A 14,623-nucleotide genomic window follows, 5' to 3' on the forward strand; every position below is an offset into this window, starting at 1 on the left:
AACTCTTAAAAAGAGAATGTCATTTTATCATATTTTTAACTTATCCTACAAATATGTATCATATAACATAAATAACTTATAAGCAACAATAAAAAAATTAATCAGATTTTTAGAAATATCTTAATGGTGTTGTTGTGGTTGCATTTGAGTTAGTCTCTTCTGCAAGAGTTGGTTTCCACTTTTTTGGTCTTGGTGGAACACCACCATTAATGCATCTTATACTGTTATGACCATTCAGACCGCATCTAGTACAAGTAACCTCTTTGTAGGATCTTTTAAGTATGCTATTGCTGACTTGGCCCTCAATCTAATCCTTTCTTCTACATTTTTTGGGTCAACCATGTCTCTTTTTAATATGGGGTGGTGTCGGCCTATCAAAAGGTGTATTTTCCCACTATTGTTGACTCATGGTAGGGCGTATGTAATTTTCATAGGTTGCATTGTAAGATCCAATGATCGGTGATAACTGCTAATTATGAGTTTATTTTAGGATTAAATTATATAGGAATTTGTAATTTTTCTCTCCTAATTCTTCCTTTTTGAGTAAATAATTCTTAAATTAACATCATTTAAGTTTTTGTCGAGAAAATATTAAAAGTGATGAATTTGTGATGCTTAGTAAGTAAAATAAAGTCAAAGAAAGCAAAGATAACTAAGGAAAGCATGGCTAATTAACAAAATGAGGCTAATTAAGGAAATTTTCCCTAATTAGGGAAATGAGACTAATTAAGGAAAACATGACTAATTAAGAAAAGTATACTAATTAAGAAAATGATGACTAATTAAGGGAAGCACACTAATTCAAGGTCCGCTAATTTGCACCTCTAAAAGAAAAAGAGAAAATAAGGAAAAAATACAAAAATTTTAAGAGAATACAATTCCTTATAGAAGACAAAGACTAGAAGAAGTAGAAACAAACATTTAGAATCATTCTTTCCCTCCACTCCCTTTCTTATCTTATTTCTCTTTACTAAATATTCTTCTCTTTCAATTGTAAAGCCTTAATGACAATGAGAGGCTAAACCTCATTTGTTGGGAACTTGACAATAAACTACTTTTGATGAAAATTTTCTTCCTATCTATTTAATCATATTACATTTGTATTATCCTTTTTTGTTTTTAATATTATTACTTGTGACTTGATCACCCATTTGCATGGAAAGTTTTAGGGGTAGCATCGGAAAACATTATTTTCTAATAGAATTAGGAAAAAGCATCTAAATAAAGTCATCATATGGATAAGTTAATGTTTGTTTAGTTTGTTATACATCTCTATTCTTAATGCAATTTACTATTTTAGCCAAAAACTTGTTAACTCGTTGGCAAGTGTACCAAATTTGTCACAAGTAGTAAAATACTCAGAAGTACGAGTGTCAAATCCACAGAGACTTTGTTTATACTTAGATTAATGCAAATCCAATTTACAAGCAAGAGATAATGAATTTAAAATAAAAGATAAATAAAGATAATAGAAGATAAAAAAGATAGAAGATTTAAATTAAAAGATGATAAAGATTAAAAATAGAAGAAAAAAAAGATAAGATAAGAAAAATAAAAGATAAAAAAATAAAAGATTAAGATAAAGATAAGAAAAATAAAAGATAAAAATAGAAGATAAAAAAATAAAATCAGAGCATGATAATGTTGGAACCTAGTTTGCTTGATTTGTCTAAGATGTATTATTTTAGATTTTTCTCTATCAATTTAGTGAATTTTTTCCTACCCACATCTGTTAGAATACTTGCCCCTGATGTCTGAGGATGACAAGTCTAGTTTACCTATCTATCTCCTAAATGCCTTTGCAAAGACTCAATAGATAAAATGCTTGAAGTTCTAATTCTAGATGTTTGCTTTGATTCATGGGCATAATGCAATCACTCTATGTCTAACAATAATTTTATTAAGATATCACTTTATTTTAGTTCCATTAGAAATTACCCTCTGTCGAGCGACTAATTTTTAAAATTATACATGCAAAACCTTCCTTATTTTTCTATTAAGGATTACCCTCTCTCGAGCACCTAATCCCTGAAGATGATGAATGATACATGAAAATAAGAAAGGATAATAGGAAAGAAAACACATGTTTAGCATTGATAGATATGAAGTATACAATACATCTTTTGGCTTTTTAGGCCTGTTAGACCCTAACTAAGAGTTTAGCCTCTCATGGTCATTGAGGGTGGCTTTACACTAAATGAGGTATAAGAATTGATAAAAAAAGGAGTGAAAAAAAGAAAGGGAGAAAATGATACTCAAGAGGCTTAGGATGTATTCATTAGAGAGCTTTGAGTCTTTAGGGTTGGTGTCGTGATGATCTTTTCTGCTTAGCTTGACTCCCTTTTTATAGTTGTTGTAGTGGACTTGAGCCTAATGCTAAAAATCTTCCTTTTTGATATTTTTTCGATCTTTTTCTCTTTTAATCTATCATTTTCATATTTGCAAGCCACAAATAATAAAAATATCAATTCTTATCATTTAAGAAAAAAATAAATGCAAAATAAATATTTCTAAAGATATTTCAATATATTTTTATTTTCAAAAATAGCTCATATTTAGCGGTTATCAACTCTACAAAGGGATTTGGAGAGAAAATAGATAAATTAGATTCTTTCACGCGGGGGACTAAAGTTAAAGCATACTAGTAGATGCAAGTGTAAATTAGAATAATTGTAAATAGAGAAAAAATTATTAACATTACATCAAAGAGTAGCTCTAATAGGTTAAGTTCATAATATTCTCATCTTCTGAATTTAACTTCTATAATAATTGGTTTTTCTTTTCATTTCTGTTTTTAATTAATTAATTTAAATTCTTGTTTAATTTCTCCTCTTGAATGATATAATTTTCTGCCAATTTAAATTATTGTTTTTCTTATAACTTTTTCCAAACAATTTTCTTTAACTTCTTTTCTTAATAAAATATTCATCTGCATAAGTACAAACAAAGTCTCTATAAATACGATACTCGGATTTCCGTTTTAACTTTACTACTTGAGACGAATTGTTGCACTTGCTAACCCATCAATAGTGAGCATACCATATTGTAATCCTTTGGTTTGTGGTTATTGTATCTGATGGCAGCAATCACATGCCTACAAGGCAAACCTGTGTGGATAAACAAAATTTTCATAGTGATGCAACACATAATATCCAAAATTTAACTAACTTAGTGGTATACTTGTAAGTTTCCATATCCTACATATGCATGATTGGCTTTGTAGATCCACATCAAGTCTTGTTTCATAATGGTAGATTTCTAATCTAGTTCCATCAGGATCACTAACCTAGTTTTCATTCCACTTGTTGGATTCAGCTTTCTCTTTTTCCAACCTTGACTGTTAGATAGGTACCAATGGTCCTAATCTTGCAGCCATTTTTAGTTCAACACTTGTCATCTTGCGCATAATATAGGTCCTTATATCCTCACACAGACTCAAATTTGGCATATTGTTAACTCTTGTTAATAATCCCAAAGCTTAGCATATTGCAATTGGATACTTCCCCCAACCAGTGATTGAGCCTCTTTAATAGCCTTAAACATATTTCTTTCATCAATGTGCACACCATAATGTTCTCTAAGATGTTCATGTGCCTCTACATGATTTAGGTTTGGATGAACCCTAAGCTTATCAGCCACCATTTTTGCCACCCATTTCATTTAGCTTGCTTATTTTTTAAGACTCTTCCACACATGTGCTCCTCTAAAAAAGTCTTGATTTGAAAGCTTCTTATAACTTCAAACCATGAACAAAAAACATCCCATGGACATCCAATTTGTTTACAGCGTGTTCTAGCTCGAATGGCGTCAGCTTTTATCCATTTCATATCTTTACCATGAAAAAAGGTATGGTCTTTTACAGCTTCAAGAAACATTTTAATAGTATCAAACTCCATCCCAACCTCCAAATGCACTTGTCCAAAACAACTTCTAGGATTGTATTGAGGATACACGATTTTAAAATTGGTGTCCCATTCATCATCACTGTTGGGAAGAGACTGAAATTCTTCAGAGTGGTAACTATCATTACTTGTGTCACTTGATTATCCATCATCTTTTGGAGAGACATATACATATTCTGGGTCACTTTTAGAATGATCAGAAAAGTCAGCATCCTCATCATGTTCTTTAACTTCATCATCATCTGCACCATTATTAAGTTGGGTTTCAACTCCAACTTCAGTTTTTTGCATCTTATACACCAAGTTTTGTTAACTCCAGCAACTTCAGTTTCAACATCTTGTACATCAGGTACAGTTTCAACTCCAACAACTTCAATTTTAGCATCTGAACCACCTTTATCCACACCTTTAGCATCATCAACATCCATATCTTCAATACCATTTTCAGTAGAGTCCGTAGGAATAGCCTTAACCACTTTCTTTGCACTGCAATTTAGAGGCAATGCATCTATTTCAATCTTTGGCCCAATTTCATTAATAGGACCTTCCTCTGGCTCAATATGTTCTAAGTATACAACAAAATTCACCACCAACATACTCAAGTGTCCCATTTGCATTTTGTATGAATTTACCATTATGGTGCAAAATAAGAGTGATTTCATTACACATCCTATAGGTAAACATAAAAATGATTAAACACAACATTAGTAAAATGATTGTCAAATTTTGAGAACAAAGGCAAAATGAATCACTGTGTTCCAGATTTCAAAATCCAAATGGACGATGACGACGATGAACGATGTGACAATGACGATGCCATTACAACCAAGCAAAAATGACATAAAGAAGACACATACAAAAAAGAGTGAAGAAAAGAAAAGAAAAATGAGTGAACAAACGAAAAAAATGCAAATTTGGGTATGCGATAAAGAAGACAAAAATGCTATGGTGATCGTTGTTGGAAAGACAACATGTTAAAAAAGGAAGCACTTTGGGAAAGGAAGTAACGAAAATGTGCAAGAAGAAGAAGAGGCAACGTGAAGGATGATTTTTTATTTAAAATTATTAATGTCACAAGATATTCCTATTCCAAGTGTGAGAAAACACGAAAAGTCAAAAAATATTATATGATAAATTTGTCCTTATGTTGACAATTAGAGATAGTCACGTTGACAATCATTTTAGTGACAAATTCGTCCATCTGTATCACGTATGTTATTTTTATAACGGTAACAGATAAAAGTTAACGGTCAGATAAATTTGTCGTATTTTTTACGCTTTTAAAGACTAAATTTTATATTTTCATCTTTCAATTATAAATTTATGAGCGACAAACACACATAGGAACAAAAATAATTATTTACTAAAATAAAAATTGGTTCATCTTTTAAGAAGTGCGACAACCCTTATTTGCATTGCAACAACCAGGTTACGGATTGGATGCTGTTGGGAAATTGGGATATGGCATGGAATCGATGGTTCCAAAGGCAAAGTGTGGATTTTTTTAATGTTTTCTAGCTTTGTCACTTTTTTCTCGATGGGATTTAGGGGGTGTGATTCTCGTGATCGTCACTCAGCCCACTTTGCTTTTTTCACTTTACTTTTCTTTTCTCCAAATAATAGTACTTATGTGGCTTAATAGTATTTTTTTTGTTAAATTATTATTCCCTTAATTGATTTTATTATTGTATGATTGTCTTCTAATTTTAGTTGGGTTTAATTAAGTCTCTAATTTAAAATATAATAAATTAAATAATGAGCATCAATTTTATCTAAATCATTAACGATATGTAAATTTTATCATTAATAATTTAAATAGAACAGAATTAACAATCAAAACTTAATTGAAACTATTTTAAAAATTAAAGAACTTAATTAAAAATAATAATTTAACTTTTTTTTTACTTATTTTACGTTTTTACAAATTTTACTACCAAATTTTGCATTGTCACCCAATTTTTTTAACTTGTATGCATTTGTTATCCAACTTTTATTTTCACATTTTGCCACTTAATTTCCAAAACAAAAATATTTAATTATAGTAAAAGGAAATGCACAAAAACATTGAAAATTAGGCGAGAAAATACACAAAAACATTGAAAATTGGGTGACAAAATATGGAAAAAAAAAGTCAAATGAAAAAATACCTGGGATTTCAAAAGTTGGGTTGTAAAATACCAAATTCCATTATAGTTTTGTGATAAAATTATATAAAAAAAAACAACATAAAACATGGGTGACAAAAAGTGTAATTAAGCTAAAATATTTTACTTGTTATTTCTTTAAAATTGAGACCAAAGATAACACATCTATCATTATATTATAAATTTGAGAAAAAAAAATAATGAAAGCATTTTTAGATGTTATTTTAAATAAAAATGTTTTAAGAGTTATTTTTTCAATGAAATTGTTTTCCCTCTCATTAATTCACATGTCTTATTCTATTTTTATATATATTAAATATTTTCAAAAAAAATTCACTTCTTTTAAATATATTTCATAATTTTAAATTTAATTTTAATACGTTGTTTCAAATTTTTTTAAAAAAATATTGTTTAGAAAAGCTAAATATGTCTCTTTCATCATATCATCTATTGTATACATTCAACATTTTCCATAAAGTAAAACCTGACAAAGTTCGTAGCGTGATTAAATTAAAAGAGAGGTGTAGTTTTGGATTTACTCAACTGAAGTAAGACAGCTTTTACATGAAGGCTTGAGTTCTGGTAAAGTGCTTACTTTAATTAAGATTAGACGAGACTGGTACCCTAAAACTCACAAGTTTCTAAATTAAAGTTCCTTATGGTGATTTCAGTTGCTGGTTTTCAGAGAGCTATGGGCCCTTCACAACTTTCAAATCGATTGGTGATGCCAGGATTCAAGTGCAAGTGAAGAAGCCCCACTTTGAAATGCATGGAAAAGACCAAAGATAGATACTAATGGCATACAAGTTTTTGGTCGTGTTGTATGTGTTATTTGACAAGCAGCCACTATAAGAAATTCTACTTTGTAAAGTCTAGGAATTCCTTAATTACTTAAATCGGTTATGATTATGGATATGATTTTTAAGATTCCTTCCTCTGCCAACTGCCGAAATTTGGTAACTTAACCGTTGAATAATCATCTTCTGCTATCTCACTTAAAACTGCCAGTGCTTCAAAGATAGTACAGAAAGATTTTATGTAGTTTTGACCTGAGATTCATGTTTTAGGACCTTCCTTTACATATCCTTTAAGATGCAGTTATTTTGATATCAGATATGAAATCAATATTAAAATCAGATGTCTTTTCTTCCATGAAAATTAGCTGCCATTGCAGGTGCTATGAATTAAACTAGCTAGTAACCTAACCAACAAGTTAGTTTGGCTACTTTAGCTCAAAACTACTGGAAATTTCAATTAGTGTGTAGCCATGTAAGCTGCCAACAAAGTGACGTAACATTTCATGTGATTTCAATCCAAAATAGAAACTTATCATAACAAAATATGCTTCCATTGTTGATATGAAAATTAAAGGCTTGTTCTTTGAGGCGCATCATATGGGGACTAAGAAAATAAGTTGAATAGGAAAAAGATGCTACAAATTAGGTAACAGTCAAAGTAGAGAACAATTTTCTGCCGACCTTGTTTAATGTTATTGTTCTAGCTCCATGGCTAATTTTCCTTAGTGTCGTAGCAGGGAAGATTGGGTAACAATTGCTTTCTCTAAGGTATTTGTCACACGTTTGGTAGTCCTAATATTCTTCTAAATTAGCAATATAATTAAAGAATGCCACTTGTTGAAGGTTTTTGCGGGTCTTTTGCACGGTTCGGTATATGAATTTAACTCTTTTTTGTTATCCAGAATGAATTTAATAAAATATGTTAGGCCCAAGCCCATCTACAAATGGTATAGACCTAGCTTGAATCAAGCCATCATCAACATATGGCCCAAGCTAAGTCATCAAGCTAGAAACACCCCTCACCAATGGCTAAATTGGCATTCGAATAAGTTTATAAGTTTATTTAAATTTATCAAAATAATTTATAATTTCAAGAGTTTTAAATTTATTTTAATAAAATCAGGTGTATTATTTTTCTAAAACAATGTTCTTAATTTATTTTAATAAGTTCTATAATTAATTTTATGAAATAAATATTTATGTGATAAAATTTTATTGGATAAACACTTATTCAATTTTTTACTCAAATGAATATCGGAATCCTAAAACCACATAATTTTCAAAGTGTTTTTTTATCATTTTTTTTCTTTGGTTTGAGATAGAATGTAGTAAAGATACATGGGATAGGAAAAAATATTTTAGGTGGAAAAGTGGTGAGAAAACGAGTGACTTTTTTAGCATTTTAGAAGGAGAAAAATATAAAGAAAGTGAATAGAAATAAAAATAAAATTCATTTTCCTTATTTGGTCAGATAAAAAATGTGAAAAATAACTTTCTGCACAAACAAGCCATTATGTCCCTGCTAATAGTATCAAAAGGGTATTTAATGACAAAATAACTGATTCATATTAACAAATAAACCATTAAAATAATGAAATTCCATATTAATCTTATAAAAGTAAAATTTTATTTAATAAAATATCAAAATATGAGGAGTGGTCAGATGAACCGTAATTTTTTAAAATGTATGTACTTTTATAAAATCTTAATCGTTAATTTTTTTTAAGGTAATTAATAATTATAACTACATATTTAACAATATTTTGTCTTATAAATTGTACTCGTCATTTTTGAAGAAAATTCTCATAATCAATTCAAATCAATTTTATGTTTCATAATTCATGACCATGGGAGAGAGAGAACTTGGAAAAGAAATAAACGAAGTTTCGAACATATAGTACAAAATCAAGACAATTAGAGTACTATTTCTTTAAAATAAACTGTTTTTCCCATGGCATTTTTAGCCAAAGTAAGAAGAAATAGATTAATATGTAAGCTCACCCAAATACTCTAATAGTTTGTCTCTCTCTTTCCAATTTGTCTACACAAACAAATGGGAATGATTAATTCAAAACTTTCTTTCTAATTTCTGTCCCTTCAACTTTTTCGTTTCTTTTTTACTTATACCACTTGATGATATTCTTAGTAAAGAGTTGTGAAATCTACTTTTTAATTCTTTTTTTATATAAATATTAAATCTTATCAATCTAACTATTAATTCAATTTTTTTCACCGAGTAAATTAAATCACAAAGAAAATAATTTAAAAATTGATTATTATGTCATTAAATTAATTTAATTTTTATATATAAAATATTTTTAAAATATATAAAAAGTTAATCATAAAATTGTATTGATAATTAATTCTGACAGTTACATCAACAATATAACTGTTAAAAATAATACTACCTAATATTAGATGTTTTCCTTATTAATAGTGAGTATTTTATTTTATTAGATATAAACAAATTGAAGAAATAATACTTTTAAACATGAGGAGAAAATGATTAAAAAAATAATTAAATTGACATACATAATCTTTCTTGATATGTTGTATCAAAATTTAAAATGAAATTGTTAAGATTATATACAATATTTTTAAAATTCGATCAATTCATAAAAAAGTATTTTTAATTTAATATTTATACAAGCTTTTTACAATCCAATAATAGTTAAATCAATTATTTATGATAGGTTTTGAACATTGACTTTTTAATAGTATTCATAATAAGATATAAGAACTAAAAAAAAGAAACTCCTAATTAGGGAAACAATTTGTTCATGTATTTTGTAGGGAAAAAATGGTGAAAAATGAAGTGCTCGTCAAGATTCTGTTTCCCCATAAACTTTTATCATTGAGTCTTTGGAGAGCACTGAGAGATTAGAAAAAAGAGAACAAAAAAGAAAGCTGCCTACCACTAAGGGTTATGCGTCAGATAAAGTTTGACTCCTTATTAAATCTTTTCTCCATATGTTACTTTCATATTTGTTTTTCTCTCAATTTTTTATTGTTGGATTCTAAGAACAGCAACTAGTAGGCCCCGGGAGCTAGCAAAACAAAAAGCTCCATCTCTTTCCTACTTTCTAAACCATTGGACCTAATCAAAACACTTTTTAACGAAAGCCATGTGATCGTCTCAATATTAATTGATCATTCGTGGGTTTGGTGAGGTTCAGGTTTTTTGCAAATCTAGTGTTACGTTTGGTCTTTTCCAATCTTCAGATCATAGACTTGCAAATTAAAGTAGTAGCCTTCTCCTTTCAATTCTTATAATTAGATTAGCATATCAAGCCTTCAAAAGAACAATTATTCCTATAAATAGAACTTACCATTTACTTATTGATGATCAAGCACAATCAAATTAACAAATTCGTAAATTAATGTAATTGATCGCTCATCTATATAATTTAAGTTAATGATTTGGCATATTACAAGTTACAAGTCTGGGAGAAACATTGATTGCCTTAAAGTTATGGAACCTCCTGTCTTGTCTTGAATGTTCCAATCGATGTGGTTCGGATTTGGAGACATTGGCACTCGCTCGAGTTTTACGGGGTGGTGTTCGCGTGGTTGTGGGTCCTGCCTTAGCTGGCTGTCGTATGGAACAAATTTGAGACTTATATGGCCATAATTTTAGCTACGACAGTGATAAACTGATTTTTTTTCGGATTTAGGTATTTCTTCGTCGGAAATCTGATATTAATCCTTGCATGGGAATCCGTTTAAAGTTATATCTTTCAATCAATATTTTTTTTATTTACATATAGACTTGTAAATTGAACTCTTAACTATATTCTTAAATGACTCCATTATGTGTTAATATTCATACTACCACACACTGTGTTGGTAAAGTAATAAATTAATATCTAATGAATGTGGCTAAGTTAATAACACATTTTAAATTTGTAGAAAAAATATATTAGAGGTGAGAAGTTTTAAGTATTTTTAAACTTAAATAAAAAATTAGTTTCATATTCAACTCAAACGAGTAAAGAATTTTACCTGCATTTAAATCTTAGGTAGAGAACCAATTTGATAATTGATTTAATTAAACAATCAAAATTTGTGAAGATAGTTCGAAAGTTTCACGGTGTAACGGTTGAAATATGATTTAAAAAATATTAAATAGTATTTGTAGTTTAAACTAAAATTATTTGGTGTAAAGAAATTCATCAATACATTAATTAATTTTTTTTTACATAAAACCAAAATTTAAAGTATTAGTTTTTATTACAGCAAAGAGGCCTCAATGACTTATATAAGTTGGATGTCCATATGCTGTGTTTATATTGAATAAAGAATCATATTTTCAAGACAAATGTTGATAAATGTCTTATAATGTTGGTTAAGAAATTAAAAAAATCATTTTTTATTTATAAAATATTTTAATATACTCTCACTATGATTTTTAATGTGATTTTCAATAATAATTTTAAATTTTCTTACTATATATTTTTGTAGATTATTATACTAGTTGAATAAAGAAACAATTAAATATATTTTATATTTAAAGTTATTAAATATAATGATATAACATAATTCTAAGGCACTATGTAGTAAGGCCCTAGTTTCAAATCACATGAAATTTTATCTTGACTTATTCTAGACACTAGCATCTATGTGTGTACATGTTTGCCAAAGGTGGGAATGGCCATGGCAGTGTCAAATGTCGTAGACTCGTAGAAAAGTCTCTTTCTCAATTAATCAAAAATGGTATTTGCATCTCAGACAAATCATTTATTAATTTTTCCACACAACTTGCGAGTCTCTTCAGACTTTTACTTTTGGCAATGGCATTTCTTCTGCCTAATTAAGCAAACTTTGTGTCTTTTCTGCATATTCTCAAAGTTCAAATATTGCCCTGAATGGGAGAAGATCGAACCAGTTTGGTGCATCGCTCTTTTTTTTTTATTATTTCATGGTGTGTTAGTCATGGATTCAATCATTAGCTTGTTGAAGTGAAACCATCTGTATCTTTATCCCATAATTATTTATAGTTTGAGATTCTTTTTCAGCTTTTGTGGGAATGATTAATAACCAAATATTCAGAGAAGTTAACTTGCTTTAGAAGTTAGATTCTTTGGATATCCATTGAGAAATAATTAGTGTAAGGAAAAACGAACAGTATTATTCAGAGACTTTTTGTGAAAGTCAGCGACACCAATGAATATGTCCCATGCCCAATCACCATGCAGACAGAGTTGTAGAATTGTTGAAGGCTTTCTACACATTCCACTATCTATTTTCCCTTCTAGGATAGGGTTCGCGTCAATTTTAATATACCTATATAACCAGAGCAAGAGGGTTCATGACATGTGAAAGAACTGCAGCATATTTAAAATAATTAATGTTGCTCGGCTTGCAAGGTATAAAGAAAAGCTGTTACAGAGTTCTTTTATCATTAATAATACTAAATGGATGATGCATGTCGGTCCACATAGTGTGTCTTTATATAAGTATTTGTAAAATTAATTTTGTTGGTTAAAATTGATTTTCAATATGTATTTTATGTTTGAATCTTTTTATTTTAAAGTAGCTAGTGAGTAATAAAATTTAGTATAATTTTTTTTATGTATAACGCAAAAATTATCTAAAGTTTTTTTAAACTTAAGGTCAATTCTGGATTCAAAAACTATTAATAAATTCATGGATCAATTAACGGGATTTAAGATTATTTCAATTTAATCTATAACCTCAAATTCCAAGTTTTGAATAAATATAAACAGTTGAGATAAATGTTAATAGAAAAGCTTTGTCGTCTTTAGTCATCTTAATCATCTTAAATAGTATTACTACCTCCCACTGAAAGCTATGTGTTCTTTGCCAAAAAAGAATCTAGACACTCACAATTAATTTTAAATATGAAACAAAATATGAGAACATTTACTTCAAATTATATTAGCTGATATTTCAAGGTGATTTTGGATCATGAAAGTTAAATCCAGACACAGTAATAAACACATGGCGTGGCTCTTTCCTCTGGCTGCATGCAACTGGGGACATGCTTGTCCCGCGCGTCCTTCATGGACATGGGAAGTGAACCCTCTCAACCTCAAATTTTAATGTGCTGCAACCGCACATGGTCACACACAAGCAACTCATTCAGAGCAGATCGAACAGTGCCTTTTTCCTGGAGTTAATTTCTGTACTGCATTGTTAGCCCCACCTCACACCTTTTAACTTTGATTTTAATTTCTTTTTAGGAGTGATGGACATACTTTTATGATTGATTATATTTTAATAATTAAAAATTTCAAATATTCAATTAATAATTTTTTTTTCTTTCTATCACACTATTGATCAAATCAATCAATTATATTATTATTTTTACTCTAATAAGTTATAAGACAACTCAGATTGTGCAGAAACAGTTTTCATACTTTTTATATGATGAAAAAGTTTTCCTCTCTCATTAATTCATGCTTGCCTGTCACTGGTCGGCAACTGCCTTGAATTGCGTAGGATAATAAGAGACGTTGGAATGGAAACACATTAGTACAGCTGAGCTGACAGTTATGTCTACATATGAAAGCTAGAATTAATACACGGATTTTACAAGTACTTGTGTGTGCCACGAGTTTAGGGAAACGTGGGTGTGGGTATTCCCTTTGCCATGTAAAAACAAGAAATTTCTGGTTCAGGATATGATCGAGTGCCAATATTGCAAATGTTTCCTAATGAGTAGAAGTCTAGCATAGGGAAATGCAACTAAACCAATGAAATTATAGGTTTCCTATATATATATATATATATATATATATATATAAGTTTGAAGCAAATGTTATTCGGTGTGAGAGGTTCAGTATTCTTGTTTCGTAATATAGTTTGTGGGATCATTTTTTTTAACAAGTTTTCTTTTCATGGGTCTGAACCATCTGGTTATGCCAAAATTAGGTTTGAAGGGAGAGACTGAAATTATGAAGTTTGTAGGAAAAAAAATAACAGTACTCATAATTATTATCTCTGTTACAAAATAATAATCTTTTTTTAAAAATTCCAAAATAATAGTTTCTAAAAAAAATTAAGCTATTTTTCAACAATACTCGTAGCTAGGATTAAGAAGATAAATTAATACTCCTCTAAAAAAAATTGATACTTGGTTTCAAAATAGAGACCAATCGTAAAAATGAGTTGATGAATAGTAGAAATGTATTTATTATAAAGTGAGTTAAAACCTGTGAGTCACAACAAACTAATTACGGGTTTGCGCCTGATCGGATTGATAAAAATTAGTCTACTTCAGTTATAAAAAAAAATTGATCCGACTAAAACTTGTTAAATCTGTAATGAATCAGATTGATTCACTTTTCTTTCATCTTAATGTTTTGTTTAAGTGTCATGATTCAATTGTCAATAAAAGTTTGGGTTATTTTATTTTCATTGTATTATTTTATTGCAGTTGTATGTTTTTCGTATTTTCATGTTTTTGTTGTATTATTTCCTATGTTATACATTTTTTTAAAAATATTTTTTTTAATATTTCAGTTTTAGATAAGTAAACTTGTTTAATCCATCAACTTATGATAGGTTAGACCGTTATAATCTCCCCGATGGACAGAACCAACAGATAATGTTTTGGGTGGGAATGGGGCAAAAATATAGATTTACTCATGAATGAAAAATATTAGAGGGGGTGATTTATTTATTTATTAGGAAATATTTAAAAAGTTTTGGACTTAGGGGGCAGCAGCCACTGCAGGCTTATGCTTAAATCCACCCCTGAACTCAGAAAAATGTGAGTCAAAATGGATTAATCCACCTTTTGAACACTCCATGGTGG

Source organism: Glycine max, chromosome 18 (genome assembly GCF_000004515.6).
Source record: "Glycine max cultivar Williams 82 chromosome 18, Glycine_max_v4.0, whole genome shotgun sequence".
NCBI classification, from domain to species: Eukaryota; Viridiplantae; Streptophyta; class Magnoliopsida; order Fabales; family Fabaceae; genus Glycine; species Glycine max.